Source organism: Meleagris gallopavo, chromosome 12, assembly GCF_905368555.1.
Source record: "Meleagris gallopavo chromosome 12, MGAL_WU_HG_1.1, whole genome shotgun sequence".
Classification (NCBI taxonomy): domain Eukaryota; kingdom Metazoa; phylum Chordata; class Aves; order Galliformes; family Phasianidae; genus Meleagris; species Meleagris gallopavo.
In genome coordinates, this window is record NC_139415.1 from 13,904,996 (window position 1) to 13,922,135 (window position 17,140).

Below are 17,140 nucleotides of genomic sequence, written 5' to 3' on the forward strand. Positions count from 1 at the left end.
TTTTGTACAGACCGCCAGTAGCCCACCCCAAGCTATCCAAAATGAATGCACAGCTGTTCCCTCAAAGCAGACAGATGCTCTGTGCCTTCTGAGGGTGAGGACTTCAGAATGCATTGCAAATGGAAACGGCCCTTTTCTTGTGTAACGAAGGTGTATCGCTGCCATCCCAGGCGTGGGAGATGCTGCCACATGGCTCTTAAAGGAAGAAAAAAATAGAGAGAGAGGCACATAATGAGGGCTGGCATGCATGTACTTAAGGCCATCTGCTAATGTGATCTGTTGCCAGTTTGTAGAGCTAGGAACCCATCTCCGCAGGTCATGAATGCCAAGAGGAGATGGGCTTTCAATAGGCACTTGCATGTGCTAATGGCTGCTGTTTATTAGAAAAATCTTCCCAGCAATGAAAGCTATTGAAGGAGGACTGTGATGCTTCTTGGGATCAGCAACCACATCCGCTGCTAGCAGTGGAGGGTTCCTTCCATTCCCTAATGCCTCTGCCCCTGTAGGGCAGCCCAAAGCAGGATCCTTCCCTCCTCTGCTTATCTCTTAGCTCTACCTAACCTCACAGAACAGATAAAAAAGGAGCGTTGAGCCACTGTTACAGCTACTGGATGCCTTAAAAACCAGTATATTGTTGGTAAAAAGAGCCCTGAGAAAATCAGATTTACTTCCTAATCAGCGCCTGGCAATGTCATCATCATACATTTGCATAAGCAGAATGTTTTATGCATTGTTTTTCTTTGAGCAGGTACCTCTTCATTCGTGTGCACTTGCTGATGTGTTCTCTTAACCTGCCACAGGCTTCCCCAAAGCTAGTAGCTGTGAATGCTTCTCAGATAATAATTAGAAGTATTCACCCTCTCCACATCCTTTTTGTAACAAAGACTTGAAAAATGCAACCTGATTATTATTATTTTTCTCTCTCTTTTCTCCCTTGTTCAGGTATGGGCTGCATGGAAGGCAGGTGCCTTTTATCCAAAGACAAGGAGCGTTCTCCATAGGAAATGTTTATGTACAAACCACAACACCAATCTCAGAAAATAGATTACCTCTGAGGAAACCATCTGTTTCAGCATACCGTGAACTTTCAGGTTAGTTCTTGTCTTTTATAAGACATTTATTCAAATGCCTGTGATTTCTCCCTCTCACCTGTCTGCTTGTCATCAAAAATATTCTGAAGGTTCAGTACGTTGATTCAGATATAATTTAAGAAAAAGAAAAAACCTCAAAAAAGTTCCTGTTACACTTTAAGGTGGGTGAGTGCAAATGAATGGAAACTGGACTGGAATAGTTAGCACTGATCTTGTGCCTCATTTAGTCATTGGTGACCCTGCCCTCATCAGGGGGTTGGAACTAGAGGTCCCTTCCAACCTAAGCCATTCTATGACAATATGATTTTTTTACATTATTTGATAACAAACCAACAGTCCGAAAACACAAATTATGAGAAGAAATCGGTTTCCATAGTCAAATCTGTAGATTTCCAATGAGATATTGAAGTTTTGGGTAGACTGGCCACCCCCAGCTGCAGGCTTCTTCTTGGAAGAAGTCATTCTGAGGAAATGTGTCACTTCTCCTTACAGCCCACACTGAGCCTCAGAAAGTTCCTTTGCTCCAATTACATTTTCTTCCATTTACTTGCCCTCTTCTACTCACATCAGAGTCTCTCAGTCTTTACTTAAAATCCAAGTGGACATAAAATGGACCAGTGCCAAAAAAGCACTCTTCATATCCCAAGTCTATCTAATAAGTAGCTTTCCCAACTTTATACAACACATATTCTGCAGTAAAATACTGAGGCTTTACAGAGCATGTGCCAAAAATACAGTTATCACAAAAACACATAGAAATCACTGTTAATTTCAACCCCTTTAAACATGTTTATTTTTGGAGTCATTAGTTGATGTGAAGGACGTGATAATGCGCTACAAATCTTTTCACCCCTGGATAATGGGTTACAACATGGTTTGGAAAATTAGTAACTTGAGTAATTAACATCCACTATCTGTTCAGTAGAATGAGTGGAAATAGGATTGGTCTGTCTGTCCGACACCAAACCAACCACTGTCTGCATTACCAAAGCCACCAGCACAATTAGCGCTAATGGACATCTCGTCCTGGAAAGACACGTTGTGTCACGTAGACAGCAATTTTCCCCGTAGGAAAGTTATTTAATGGATAGATTTTCATCCTGGAATCTAATTGGGTGCCTTTGCGTGGGAAGGATGGCTCAGGGTGATGTTCTGTAGTGTGAGGACTGAACTGGGATGAATAACTCAGTGGGTGTGGTATCGCAGTAAGCCCTGCTCTGGGATTGCTTGATATCCTCAGCATTGTATTTGATGTATGGGAATATCAAAATAAAGATGTTTTCTAAAACAGAAGTAAATAAATAAATAAAGCCATAGCAGCTCCATTCAGAGCTGGGCTCTCCAGAAAGGTTGCTCTGCCCTGGCGAGCAGCTTGAGAGCTGCGTCGGCGTTAATCTTTTCACTTTAGAGTTTTGCCCTTCCCAGGAAAAAGAGAGGAGGTTTTGTTATCTCGGCGAGACCCTACTAAGCCCAAAGTAGCATGAAACCTGCTTGCCTTGTAAACAGAGCCCAGCACAATCTGGGTGCCCCTGGGAGAAGCCGCCAGCCCCACTCACTGTCGGCCCTTTGTGCTGGGGAGGTTTTAATGCAGCTTTGGGCAGGGTAAGGATTTTTGTCGCTGCTATTAAGCACAGCCAATCAGTGTGCTCCCGAGCGTCCCTGCAGGCTGCAAACAAGCCTCGTAACCAATCAGATAGCTAAGCTTACACTTTCACTTAGGGGAAGCTTTGTTCTCCATCACTATATTGATGCAGAAGGGAAGGAGGGAGGCTTTCTCTTCCCATTCAGCAGCAGATGACAGGAGAGGTAAAATTGAACATCAGACCCTTGTCCATGGCAATGAGAAGTGATGCTCAGTGGCCCCTCCATGTCCCAGTGGAGAACTGCTGCCACTAAGAGTCTCACAGAGGTTTGTCTCCATTTGAATCAAGAGCTTTGCTGTGCAGGATGGATTTTGTAAGAGCCCTGCTGCTGTTGCTGCAGTGGCTGTGATGAAGCAGGAGTGTTGGTTTTCTCACTATACAGATACGTACATCCCATGTCTACTTCCCCATTCCCCAAATTGTCCCTTTATTCTTTCCAACATTCTACCATTTCTTTGGTATAACCTCTGATCTATTCCTCTGACATCTCCTGCTCACTGCATGCTATGGTGTTTTTCTCTTCATCTACCAGTCCATTCCATTTAGCAGAATATTTCCATGTTACAAGAAAAAATGAGTTCTTAGCTTGAATTAATTAACTGAAATTAGCCAATGTTAGTTTTAATTCAAACAGAATTTTCTATTTCCTGGTTTCTTTTCTTCCTAGTAAGGAAATATATCCTATATCTTATTTCTCTATTTTTAGTAAAGCAGGTCCTGGCTTTTTTGCTTCTCGGCAAAGCTTTCCTTCTGTTTAGAGGAAATCCCCTTTCCCTGCCTATTGAGTCCCACTTCCGCAGACCTTTTTCCTGGAAACATTCTTCGTTTAGTTTGTTCTGCATTTACTTTGCATTTCTCATCCTAATTTCTATCTTCCTCCCTACGGACATCTCATTTGCAGAGGGATGCTCCTTGGAGGTTTGCACTGTCAGCTTACGCCAGGTTTGTTGTGATCCAGCAGGCTCCATCCAGGGTGTGCTTGAATGTCTCGGCTGAAAAACTCCAGCTGTGGACTTGCCTCCACTCGCAGACACAGGCAGACTACCGGCTGCTTGATAGTTTATTTTAAATCAAAATATCAGTTACTCACCCTACATTTGTGTCTAAGCATTGATCACACTGTAAACAGGTACTTTGAGATTGCTCGGAAACTGTGTTGGAATAGAAATAGGGCACTGCCAAACACAGATTGCAGTGCAAGGCTGTAGTTATGAGCACAAGTATTGAGCCATGAATGAGGAAGGAGGTAGGTGGTGGTATGGAGATATTACACCTAAATACAAGGTCATTGAGTTTGTCTTTGATACTTTCTTTGCTTTTGGCATCTAAGAAAGAGGTTGGAAAAATCTGGAAGGTTTCAGATGAGGGTTCTAGGAATTATCTAAGATTGTGAAAACCTGCTTTATTCTGAGAGGCTTAAGCCCTAATCTATTCAGTTTATCCACATGCATGCAAAAAGCTCACTCAGTCACAGTCTGCAGCTCCCTACTTGGGTTAGAGATTGCTCACATTTATGGCTCTTTAATCTTCGTGCAGTGGGAACTGATCCTGGATACACCCAGACTAGCAATATGGCATACTTCAGCAACGCAGGAAAATAAGCTTTCAGCAGCTGACCTGCAGATGTGATGAAGTCTCTGTCGCCTGGGATCTTTAAATCAAGACTTAACATCTTCTAGAGGGTATGCTACAGTACAGAGAGGACTTGCAGGCATGCCTGCAGTGTAGATATTGCTGGAAGAGGTTCTGCAATCTTGTTAACAAATGCTGTATAAATAAATTAGCACAGTCATTGCTTCAAGCCTAAAAAAATCTATTAATACTCTCAATACCTGGTTTTTGAAATAATCATGCCATCCTCTTACAAACCACATGCCTGAAACTGTGGTCAGACTATGGGTTAATTATGCCTGCGAACAAGTCTGGATTGTACAGCTGAGAAATCCGAGGCAACAAAACCTTAATTGGCTTTTCCAAGGGCATCCAGCAAATCACTGGGAACGCCAGGCACTGAGCCCAGGGGAGAGGTGCTTCCTCCACTCCCTGCATCTCCCTCTTCCAACCGCTGATAACAGCAGCAGTATGGGCTGAAATCAACTGCAGGGCATGGACTTGACTCAGCATCATCTGGTTCTGTGCTGAGGGAGGCATCTCCCAGTCATGGTCTCCCTGTTGATGTGTCCAGCTCCAGACACAAGTATGTCATCACGCCATTCCTGAACTCCTGTGTTGATGGGCAGCCTTTTATTTGGACTCTCTTAAAAGTCACATCCCAGACCCTTTAGCTTCAATTTTAGCAGTTGAATGGACCTGCCATCTCATCCTGCCTCTTCTGACCATCTGATTCCTTGTGTTAAAGATTGGTCGATTCATTTCCCAGATCCACTCAGTCATCAGAGGTTAAGCAGCCCTTGGTTTATCTATTAAAGGCAGGCAATTAGTTCCCTCATGCTGACTCTCACTGAGAGTTGGTAGGGGACACGATAACCTTGTCCATGAAACTCCTACAAGAGTAGGAGCACGATGGCTTCACACAGACCCACGGCAGTCACCCACCTTGGAGAAAAATGGATTTCTTTCCAGCACGCAAACAGCTGAGTGAACATCCCCAAGGGCCTTCCAAACTGCTCTGAAAAAAGGAATCTGGGTGAAAAAGCTGCAAGGTTGGCAAACGTTGCCGCAGCCACGGCTGGTGCCCGGGAAAGGACAGTGCTGGGAGCTCAGCTAATGCATGTCGTCTCTGCCTCGCAAAGCCAGCAGAGGAGAAAATGTCAGAGAATTGGCCTGTCAAAATGACGAAGCTGAAAAAGCAAGAGCGGTGCAGAAATTCAAACTGTCGACAAAATGCTTGAAGCAGCCTGCTGGGACCAGAGCCCATGGATGTGCTCAGATGTGGGGGGAGAAACCACTAGCCCCATTCCACAGCACTGCTCCTGGGCTGGTCATGACCACCCCTTCCATACACCCAGGAGCTTGGGGAGGGGTTATTTTCTTTTATTTATTTATTTTTTTTCCATTTGGTTTTGGAGTGTTTCTGTGTGTGTGTTCAGCCTGTTTTTCCCAGTCTGATTGTTAAATTCTGTCTTTAATTCATGCAACTGATTCATCTGCAGGCCATTCCTCATCTCATTGCACCCATCTGAAGCACCCACTCTTAGTCCTTGGTAGTTTACTCTTCTTTTTTCAAACAGACTTGCCATTAGCACCTGTTCAGTCATCACTTAACCAACATAGGTAGCTCTACTACATGTGTCACCATAAATCACAGCCTCCAGACCGGGATATTTTTCACTCCCCTTCTGTGAGCTCTCCCCTGTTTACCAAGATCTTCCTGGGACTGGGTTTTAACCATATCCTAAGGCCCACTGCAGTAGCCTCTAAGGAGGCTTTGAAATTATATTCCCAATGGCTTGAAAAAACAAAACTTGAGGCTGTGGTGGCCCCTATGTGGATGGAATCCCTCAGGATTCTGAGAAGCTTTGTGACAAAATCCTTGAGGAGCTCCTCTTTGAAAAAGAGAAGCTCAGTGCTTCATCTCTGACCCAGGAGATCTGGTTCTTTAGGATCCCTGAACAAAGCATCTAGGTCCTCAAAAATGTTAGGTGAAAGGAAGCACCTCATTACTTTTGAGGACTTCAGCCTCTATGCCTCAGCCACCCAGCTCGGAGCTGAAATTAGGCATGAGTTAATTTGCAAACAGTTTCCCAAGAGGTTAACATCAGCATTAAGCTCATCTAAGTCTACAGCTCTTTGCAACAGGGCCAGGTCCTGGTGACAACATGGGGATATCACAGGCACAGCGGCCACTTACAAAGAACTGGGCTGCATTCAGCGGTAGCAATGAGATGTTCCAACCTGGACAATGGTCTATGAAGCTGTAAAATGGAGCAAGCAACAATCCCTTCCCCACGGGTTTATTCTAAGAATAAGACTGAGGCAATGGATGCTAAAGCAATCAGGGCTTCTCCAGACATGTGAGGTAGTTAGATTGACTGTGCCTCCACGAAAGCGGCAGAAATGCTTTGTGCAAGCTTGGTGATAAATTGAATGAGAAGGCTCATGCAGCCCATCTATTAACAGCTGGCCTCTGCAAAGGCTCCGGCAAACAAACACTGCAAATGAAGTCGCAAGATGATCTCTTTTCACAGAAAAATAACTTCTCTCTTTCCCCTTTTTCCCTCTCTTTTATACTGACTTCCATCAAAAGGCAAATGTACTGACAGCTTTCCTAAAGCGGGTGCCCTTCAGAAACGCTACAGCTCTCACCTGTTGGTTCAGCTCATTGGAAGCGGGATTCAATCTTGGCGGTGAAAAACAATAACAAAAGAAATTAATCCTGAAAGTGCTCAGAATATGCAGCAGGGTGGATGAGGAGCATCAGATGCCAGAGCAGACATCTGATGTCGGCTCTCCCCGCCGTCCTCTTTCCAAGCCGACAGATTCCCTCAGAACAGCAGAAATTCACGGCTATTTTTGCCTCCCTGATTAGTTTGTTTCAGTAAATCCCACTCCACTGATAGGCCCAGCTCACTTTAATTAGCTCTGGCACATTGACAACAAGAGGGAAGACAACACCACAGCACCGTGCCGTCCGGACACACATCACCAGGCAGTGACAAAAATAACCCTTTCTGCGATATAACAGCCAACTGCTTTTCCGACTGTCTGCTTTTATCCCTGTAAGCCTTTCACCTAGCTGGTGAAATTAGTCGGACCAATCCAACACTTTACTGAACAAAATCTATTTTTCATCTTGTGCTAGTAAATAGTCCCAAAACCCAACAGAATCAGTGGCTGTTTGGAGTTATTTTTCCACTGTCTCTCCCTGCTTCCCGCACCCTGTAGTATATTTTATCTCCTGCATGTTCAGGGCAATCTGGTCATTGCTAGGCAACATGTCATAATAAATATTTAATCGGCAGAGGAGCTTTCAGAGCTGCAGCCAAAAATTTTGATCTCCCCGCATAGAAAATGAATGGGCGGACGGCCCTTCTTCTGCAGCAAGAGGAGCCAGCCTGCATGGTGCACCCTTGGACTGGCAGCATTGGCCCTTGGAATCAGATTTTTGTCCATTGGAAGACAACTGCTTGCACATGTATGCATAACATGGAGAACTGGGGTGGGTAGACAGAGAATGGGTGCTGCAACAAAACCCAATCTCACTGGCATGTTTGTCCTTGCTTCCAGAGCTCTCTATCCCAAAATAGCCACACCCCTCACTACTTTCATTCCCCTTCTGCCGTCTCAGTTCCCTGGGAGGAGGAGCCCACCTGGAAGGTGCCATCTGAGAAAAGCTCACAGCTGAAGCTCTTGAGTTCACCAAGCAGCACTGGATGGGAAGTTGCCTCATTTTGTAAGACCTTAGCAGCACAGGGAGTTCTTCTCATGCAGCTGTCCATCACACTGTCATTTTTTCACAGCTGCCTTATCTAAAATGAGCCCAACCTGCCTGTCTTTCTGTGACTCCATAGCTGATTACTGCTGCTTTAAGCTCTGCTGTATCAGTGTTAGGAGCTTGGAAGCAAAGTGGAACCGTTCTACCTGGTGGGCTGCTCCTGTTTCTCAGCTGTGCATGACAAACATGAGTCTAGAGTCCTTGGTGATCCCCGAAAGAGTCTGTGTTGGCTCAGAAGCTATTTGGGGCTATTGCAGTGAGTACAAGAAGGTAGGCAGACAGTGACTGCTTTAGGGCTGCATGTGCCAAAGAGGATGCATTAGGAAGGTGCCTTTAGATGGCAAAGAACAGCTGGGAGGTGACAATTACAGCATCTTGGAATATACATTCATAAAATTTAGCTGCTTCCAATTGCTGCTGATTTGTGAAAGCATCAGAGACCCAGTTTGGGTCCCAGTGGAATCCAGACTCGGGCAGTTCTGCTTTTACACAGAGATATGTGTAAGGGCAAAGATCTGCATAAAGCAATGTCCTAACTTCTGATCTATTGCTTGAAAAAGCAATCCTTCTTCATTTACACTGGCCTTGGCAGCTTATCCACTGCTCCTTCTACTCTCAATTAGGAAACAGGATTTGTGGTCATGGCTCACTGAAAGGTCTCTGCTCTCCTCCAGAGGAAGATGTGCACCTTCCTCCCTGCTTCCAGATATCTGTCACAGTCAACCAGGACCTTTCTTCGGTTGTCCTACAGTCCTCGTCTGGCTTTTCTGCAGGGCTAAGCTCTGCCTTCAAGGCACTGACTCCTCTAAGATTCACTTAATGCAGAGAAGAGCAATAGGCATTTGTCAGATGAATGGAGCGCTCTTCTGTCTAGACTCCTTGTCAAACCAAGCACAACCTTAAAACAAATGACTGCAACAGGCTAACACTGACTCTGGGATGTTAACAGAAGTACAGACAAGGCTAGGGAGGGATTTTGAGCTTATCTGTTTGTTTTCTTCTTGGCACATAATGTGTGCTTTCAGCTGTTTGTGCACATCTGATGGTGCAGGATTTTGCCCACCAGAACAGCAAGCTCAGCATTGCCTCCCACGAGGATGGGAAATCCATTACTCAGGCAGCAGTGTTGTGCCTCTGATTGGGATGCTTTCACCACATCTGCCTGTGATCATCAATCAAGGTCTTTATTTCTTTGCAGGCTGAAGAGGAAGTGAGGTTGGAAGAAGTCTTCTGGAGCTCCTGTTAGCAGAAAGGAACTAGTAAGTAGTAGGATCTGTGTATATTTCTAAGTATGTGGGAAGCGTGATGTTTTCTGATCAAAACCTCAGTGCTTTGTGGCTGATTTACTTGTTTTATTTTGAAGGCTCCGAAGGAACTTTTTTTGCTAGAGAAATGTGCCCAATAATCAGGTGTGTGGAAAGGGTCTGATGCATAGCCCCACTTTTGTTAGGTGGGAGAAATGGAAGGCAGGGAATTTCTATTTCCCTGGTCTTTCTGCTAAGCTGTTGAGGAGCTGTGCTGATGCAGTGGTCCCTGCTGGATGCTCCTAACTGAATGGCACCACTTGGTCTCAGCCCAGTGGAGATGAGCTGACTTGTTAGCAAGAGCATTTCACCCTTACCTTAGGAGGCTGAGTTCTCAAAATGTCAGTGCCCCAGTGAGTGGGAAGGAGAGACCCAAGGCTGCCCTAAGACATGACTCACCTATGCTGCAGACAAAGCGTCTCTATGTATGGGCTTCAGATACAGCCAGCTCTGAGCTGCTCATGTAGCTCTGCAGAGCTCTGAGTTGCAGCACATGGCCATAGCTGTGGTGGTAGCAGTAAAACACTGGTGACCTGGGCAGCTGGGAGGCTGAGTGGCTCCTTTCGGTCTGCTGGCATGCTCTGAGGGAACCAAGAGTACAAGTGCCCAGTGTTATCTTGACAGTTTTCAGTAGGTAGCATTGCCCACCCATATCTCATATAGAGATGTTTCTCTTGGTGTGTCCTTTTCATCTTTAGTTAGAGGTATTGTATGCACTTTGAGGCCAATGTTTACATCTTTTTTTTAATCAGCTTTTGAAGATTTTTTTTTTAAAATTATTTTGGCTAAATATGTGTTAAAGTGTTTATCTTTGTTTGCTTAATTCTTTAACTTAGTTTTCATTCGATGATCCCCCATTCTTCTGCTGTGAGAATGGCAATTACATCGCTTCTATTCTCCTTCCTCTGACATACCTGGTTGCCACTCCAGTTCTCCTTTGATTTCATGTGCAGATATACCAGCGTATAAGTGTCACACAAGTAAGTTGATTTAGCCACACTCAGTTTACTTTGCGTGGGTCCCAGCAGTAATGCCAGTGGAGTGATGTGCACGTTGCCATGGGTTGGCAGACCATGAATTTGTATAGCTCACACAACTGTCTATTCCATCAGACCTCTGCTATCATTACTATCCACGCTGGGTACATCAAATCCAGCACAGATACGTCTCCCAAGATTGCATTCTCTCTCCGTTAGATAGAACAGGGCACCAGTTCAAAAAGTCACCGTTTCGAGTGATGGCGGCTGAGAATGTCTATTTGTCTATTAGTATGACATAAAGGTATGTTGAAGGCCCAACTGATAGTTGAAGATTCGACCAGGGTATTGACTGCTAACAGCATCTCAAGATGAGAATTGTATACTTTGAAAACCCCTAATTTTCAGAAGTCCCTGATGACTCTGCACTAACCTTTAGCTGACTCTAGGAGTGAATCCACTCTGGAAGTACACTGGAAGCACACAGCCTATTATTGCCACAACTTTTTTCCTCTGTACAATACCAAGAAGAATTAAAGACACTGGTAGTTTTTTTACCCCAAGCAATAATATATAAAATCCAGCACAGGGTCAAATCCCTGCTTGTCTGCACTCATTTTGTGTCATCAGAAACTCAGCTGAAGTCAACACTTAACTTCTCAGTGCAGAGTCAGCCTCAAAATTATCCACAGCAATCTGTGTGTTGTCACCCCCCAGAGCTAAATGCCTCTAGATAACGAGGGCAACTCAGGGCTGAATCCATCCTGAGTCCCAGCTGGAGGAGCCAGTCATGAATCATTACAGCTTAATGAACCCTGTGCTGAGGATTATGCATTGATGCAGGAGGTAGCATCCAAATTCTCCATCAGAAATGAACTGATTGCTTTGATTTTTGTTTTTTGAAAGTGCAAATGAAGGGAGTACACCCTGGAACCAGAGTTCACAGAGGAATATTTGTATGCTAGGATTCAGTTATAGTTCTGTTTGATTTGGGAGTGGAGCATACAGTTGCATTTGATTTGAGATTTGGACTATAATGGTCTCACCTGCTGCTAACTTTTTGTAACGGTAGAATACAAATTCTCAATGAGGTCACAATCCGTTAAAATGTTTTGTTTAAATTGTCACCTTTAATTAAATCATTTCATGTGTTTGGAGGTCTAGCCAGTTCCAGTACAGTCTTTTTGAAGACATTTTTTCCAAATATGAGACCATTAGACAAATAGTTTCATTTTATGCCAGCTGAGCTCATCTCTCGGAAGAAAGACAAGAGAGCTTTTTGTTTCCTCTAATTGTGAGGCATGGGAAGGCACTGGGAATGACGTGGCATTGCTGAGCAAGACATAGCATGTGATGTAGGCACCTTGGAGAGGACACTGGAGAAGGATGTCTCTGGTTAAGCTGCAACTTTTCCCTTTGAATAAGGGAGAAAGAGAAATTATGAATGTAAAAGTGCCCATTAGATCTGTAGTCCCTCTTTGTTCTGTCTGTCATCCTGAACATCCTAACATGATCACCAGTGGTTTTGCTCCTTCTGATTGCCAGGTTATATGCCCATGAGTATTAAGAATGTTTCTTCCTTGACTACAGCTTGGACTCCTTTAATTTCTTCTCATTCATCCTAACTTTCTTCCTTTCTCTAAAGGGAAATGTAAGCAGGACAGTTCAGGAGCCCACAGGTAGAGAAGAGATGTGATAAAAAGGGAATAGCTGAAGTACTGAAATAATGTCATCCCTCAGTATTTCCTGAGTTGCTTAGCACGATTTGGCAGAACAGTGATGTAACTATGAGCCAGTGGCTCTGAAGGCTTAAACAGACAGGAAGTCTCGGACATAAACAACTGCCCTCCATCACTGCAGCATCATGGAGGGGGGGAGGTGTGGGAATTAAACCAGACTTAGAAGTCAGTTTGCTTTCCATCAGAATGTTCTTATTTGACACGAAGAAAGGAAAAATCTCTTTAGCCACATCAGTGAAGCAATGTCCAAGTGTTCTCTTTAATCTTCCTTAATCATGGTGTTGCTGATTAACATTTGAATAGAGCTTCTAATTAGAAAGAAGAGACACATGCAACCTTACCCTGCTGAGGAGGTGAATTCTCATCTCCTACCACTCATCCTTGCATACGCTGTGCTGATTAGGGCTTCAATGGGACAATGATTAAAGAGGCCACTGCCACTTTGCAACCTCTCAATAGCATAGCTACATTCAAGGATTTATTTTCAACTAAGGCTTGAATAAATGTTTTGCAAATGTGAGCCACTCCTGCCAAATGGAAAGAGCTTTTAAACACTTCTGAAGCACAAGATGGAAATCTTGTTCCTTCCTTTATCGCACTAATCTCTGCCTGGGTATAACATGCCCTGTTCAGCCATAATGTGTTTCAATTAGGATCATGGTTTAAGCATATGTATTTCATTTGTTCATCTACTTCATTATTCAAAAAGCAGCTGAAACCTGGTGAAAACCTGAAAAGTACGCTATTGAAAAATCACTTCTGCCTTTTTGGACAGGAGTGTTTTGTTTAAGATCTTCCATCCATTATATAATTTATTACACTTATTAATTTGCAGTAGGTCTAACCAAAGACAGGGGCTCTGTTGTAATAGTAACTATCTATATTCAAAGAAGACCATAGCCGTAATCTCCAAAGAGTTTTTGATCCCTCCTTGAGTCAATTTATATCAATCCACTTAGACTGCTTTTCTGTGACTACCCTCATTGCAGGGCAGGGGAACAAAATTAACTTGATTGACCTAAGGCTTGGAAATGGAAGTGTAGCCATGTACTCAATAGGACCTTTGGGTTACAAAATGCTGGCAGGTGAACCTCTGCTTCAGTTTCTAAAGAAATGGGATCCTCCAGCTGCTTAGTTATTGGCCAAAGCTGCCCTCCTTCAATTTAGCATTGCAGGCTCTTCTGCACGCGTCTGTCTTGCAACCAGTGCTCTACATTCCTCACACTGTCCTCATTATCCCAAATAGCACACAAAGCCATCCCTGTCTGAGAACTAAAGACGTTTTCACAAATGGGATCTTGACAATATTTTTCATCCAGGTATCCTACTTCTTGTGATACAAGTGGACTCATTATGAGGAAGCATGGAGCTCTCGTAGCTTGAAGTCGTTATCAGACTGGGTGGAACAGAGGCAAAAGCAGGTGAAAAGGCATAGGCAAGGCTTGCAGTGTCATATCAGTGAGTTTCATTGAACTCTGGTGTAGATTTAGAGAGATTTTACATAGAACTATTGAAATAAATCCTAAGAGACCCTTCCCTTCAGAAGCACCTTTTCAGTAGTGAGCTATTTATCTAAACAGGTAAAAAGCCAATTAGCCAGATTTTTTTTAGCCCATTAAAAAAAAAAGAACTTTTTGTGTTTTGCAAATAAATTGTGAATGGTAGAGCTTGAGAATGGAAATCCAGCTTTTGCTGCCTGGGCCCACTCCATGTGAAAGCTGAGGGAAAGCCTGCTCAGCTCATCCCATCCTCTCCCATTCCCAGGTGTGTCCAAGTGTCACCAGCACCAAGTCTGCTCTGAAAATCTCAGACATGGCTGCACACCCAGTGCATCTCCCTTGGCTCTGCAGTGAGGCCTGGTTTGCAGGTGCCATCGCTGCTGGGCCTACCCAATGTGAACGCTCTCAGCAGTAAATAACAGTGGTTTGCCTCTTTGGCATTTATTTTGTCTGACATCTGGGTGGATTTACAGAGTGTCACTACACCTTTGAAAGCAGGAGAGTGAAAGATGAGCCTGACAGCCTGTACCACCCAGATCAAGCTTAATTCAGAGCCACAGCCTATACATCTACAAAAACCTCCCAGGAATGTCCTAAGCTAACTGGGAGGTGACCTCTACCAGCTGTGTCGTTCATCAGGACCTGTTAGCCACACTGCTGGGGTTCATCGGGGAGGGAACGGGCTGTCTCAGCCTGGTCCATCACTTGGTGCCACAGGACCTCCAGATGGCCACAGATCTCAGCAGCTGTCAGAGTGAAACAGAACATCACTCAATTGATATGACATTCAGCTTCCCGCAGCAGCAGGAGGAGCGGAGAAAGAAAAGCAAGGCAGGTGAAGAAGGGAACAGGTGAAAGGCCCTTTCTGAAGAACACAGAAAGCACAACGAGGTGGCATCCACGCATGCTTAGAGCTTATCTGTAGAAGCCAGAGTTCGCACAGCAGTAGGAATCACTGTATGTATGCACAGCAAGAAGGGACAGGCAGGAACAACTCCCTAAGCCAAAGTGAAGTGAGGAAAGCTGTTGGTCTCCATGTCCAGCTAAAGAAAACAGGAAGGTCTGTGCCTCAACTGTTCTGCACCAAACGATGTTTTTAGGGTCAAATTTGCTCTCTTTAGGGAAGAATGTGTTTCCAGCCCATGTTAACAGGAAGCTAAATCACTGCCCACCCACGCTGAGTGAATACAATACATTGGTCAGGGTCACCCTTGCTTTTAAAAGTCAAAAATAACACCATGTGTAATGTAAAGGACAAAGTTGAGCACTGAAGGCCAGTGACTCATACACAATATAAATTCAAGTGTTCTAACAGAGCAGTAGTGAACCAAATTGCTACAAAATGCAGGGCCTGGTAGGTAGCAGCAGGGCACTGAAGATGAAGCTCACGGGGTGATTTTAACAGGTTTTGAAACCTGCTGCCATAGCTTGTTTTTGAACACGGTGGTTCTATTTGGGTTCATAAGAGTGTCAGGCCTTCTGTGAGGTGAGGAGTGTATTTAGCTTATACTCGTCGTACTAACCTAATACATTAAGTCTAGAATACTGCATATAATAATAATAATAATTATTTAATTAATAATAATTAAAAAACAGTTTAATTACACAGAAGCCTGAGCACATTATGAGCAGAGCAACCCCCTCAGGGGAGATGCAGCCAGAGGAAGGATGGAGGACCTGCAAGAAAATGGTGTTAAAATAGCTGTACTGTTGTTACTTCATTGAGGTGTTAGATGTATATACATGTCAGCTTGGTGAGTCACTTGGTACAAGACGTTAAAAACACAACAAAATGCCTTAAGAACAGAATTACAGGTACCCCAGAGAGAGGGAGCAGATGAGTGCACCTAGGTACTGTGAGGCATTTTTTATTAAATCCAAGTGCAGAAACCCCCAGGTAAGGGCTTTTCTCTGGTCTCCCAGCTCCAGGAGGCTCAGATACGCTGATGATCCATTTGTTTTCCTGAACAGTAAGTAGAAAAAGCAGTGAGAGCCAGTGCCCATTGGAAACAGCAGCTCCCAGGCTTTGGCATTTCTATACAGCCCGTTATGACAAGAAAAGTGATTAGAGAAAGCCCAGCAGGCCCTGCCCATCGTTACAGCTGGATCTAATAGCAGGAGAAGATGGAACTAAACTTAAAGGGCTAATTGTGGCTGATCCTATTGCTCATGGGACTAGTTATTTCTTTGGCATATTGGCTGATTTTGGTACAAGGGAGTAGTAATAGTTTTGGCTTTGGTCTTGCTGTAGCCAGTCCAGCTGCTTGGGTTTGAGGTGGGAAGGGGATGTTTTTATTCCCATATTCCATGCCACTTTACCAGGCACGCTTTCAGACCTAATTAAGCTTAGCGTTATCATTGTTTTTATCACATTAAGATCCCACTTGGCTCTCAGCAGCACAGACCACAAAGTCAACACTGCATCTTTAAACAGAAACAACAGATTTTGGTTCAATTAAAAATTCATTAAAATGTAAATTAGTTTGTAGGGTTTTTTTCCTGCCTAATGCCTATTCAGTGTGGCACTCTAATGGTGCAAAGCATTAAGAGGAGGTTAACTCACAGCACAGAGACAAATTGCTCTCCATATACTCACTGCTTAAGGGATCTTGAGAAATAATTTAACCCTTTTCTCTCATCTACCTGGGTTTCCACCTCAGGATCTCCATCTGATCCCACCAAACTCAACCATTTGTCATGAGCTGGACTCTGCTTTCTGAAGTCTAAACTGCATAATTGACTTTATTGTGCAACTTTGCTTCCCCTTCTCCCTTGGAATTCTGCAGCTCTTTGGGATTTCTTTTTCCTGGCAAGGCCTGTCGTGAAAGCCAGTTGTTTCCTACCAGACTCTGTTAGAAATGCCAGAATTAATTTATTGGTTGTTTCCCTTCTAGCGGTTGCAGGAGATGTGGTGATTTAACCACACAGTTATTAAACCATTTGTTGCTTCTAATGTGCTATGAAGCCACGTGAGAGCTTTACTATTATTATTTTCCTTATCGTTGTAAACTCAGTCACTACTGCAAGTTCATTAGGTGTCGTTAATTGCTAACAACACATTCAGAACGTATGGTAAACGCAATTTAATTGAGAACTAATTAACTTGTTACAGTTATCTCATTACATGCCAATTAAACTTTTTAACATTCCTTTTCAGTAGATAAAGGAATGCTTAAAATCCCAGGGACCTAATTCAGGGCTGGTGTAAGGGGGTCAGCTTCACCTCCTCAGCCTGTAATGCGTTTGCTGACAGGGGTTTCGCTTTGCAACCTGCTTTTTTCGTAAGTCTAAGGGAAATCTAGAGAGTTCAGGTTCGATGCTTTATGAGATAAACGTGGCCAGAAAGTTTTGTTTTGCAGCTGAATCAGCCCACAGGTTTTGGTAAACAAACCTTCAGCTTTTCTGCATGTAAGGGCTGGGCTATTTACGCACTGTGCCTGCTCCCAAGTCCACATGAAGGTATCACTTGATAGCAGGCTTTGGATCAGCATT

General features: G+C 43.9%; 1 long non-coding RNA gene across 1 annotated transcript; it reads right to left on the minus strand.

Moving 5' to 3' along the window:
* Nucleotides 1–7,242, minus strand: LOC104912854 (uncharacterized). The gene is made up of 3 exons (XR_004161072.2): nt 7,001–7,242; nt 5,291–5,363; nt 1–195 (listed from the first exon to the last, which is right to left on the minus strand). It is a non-coding gene; the product is annotated as an uncharacterized LOC104912854 (long non-coding RNA).
* Nucleotides 7,243–17,140: the final 9,898 nt, after the last annotated feature.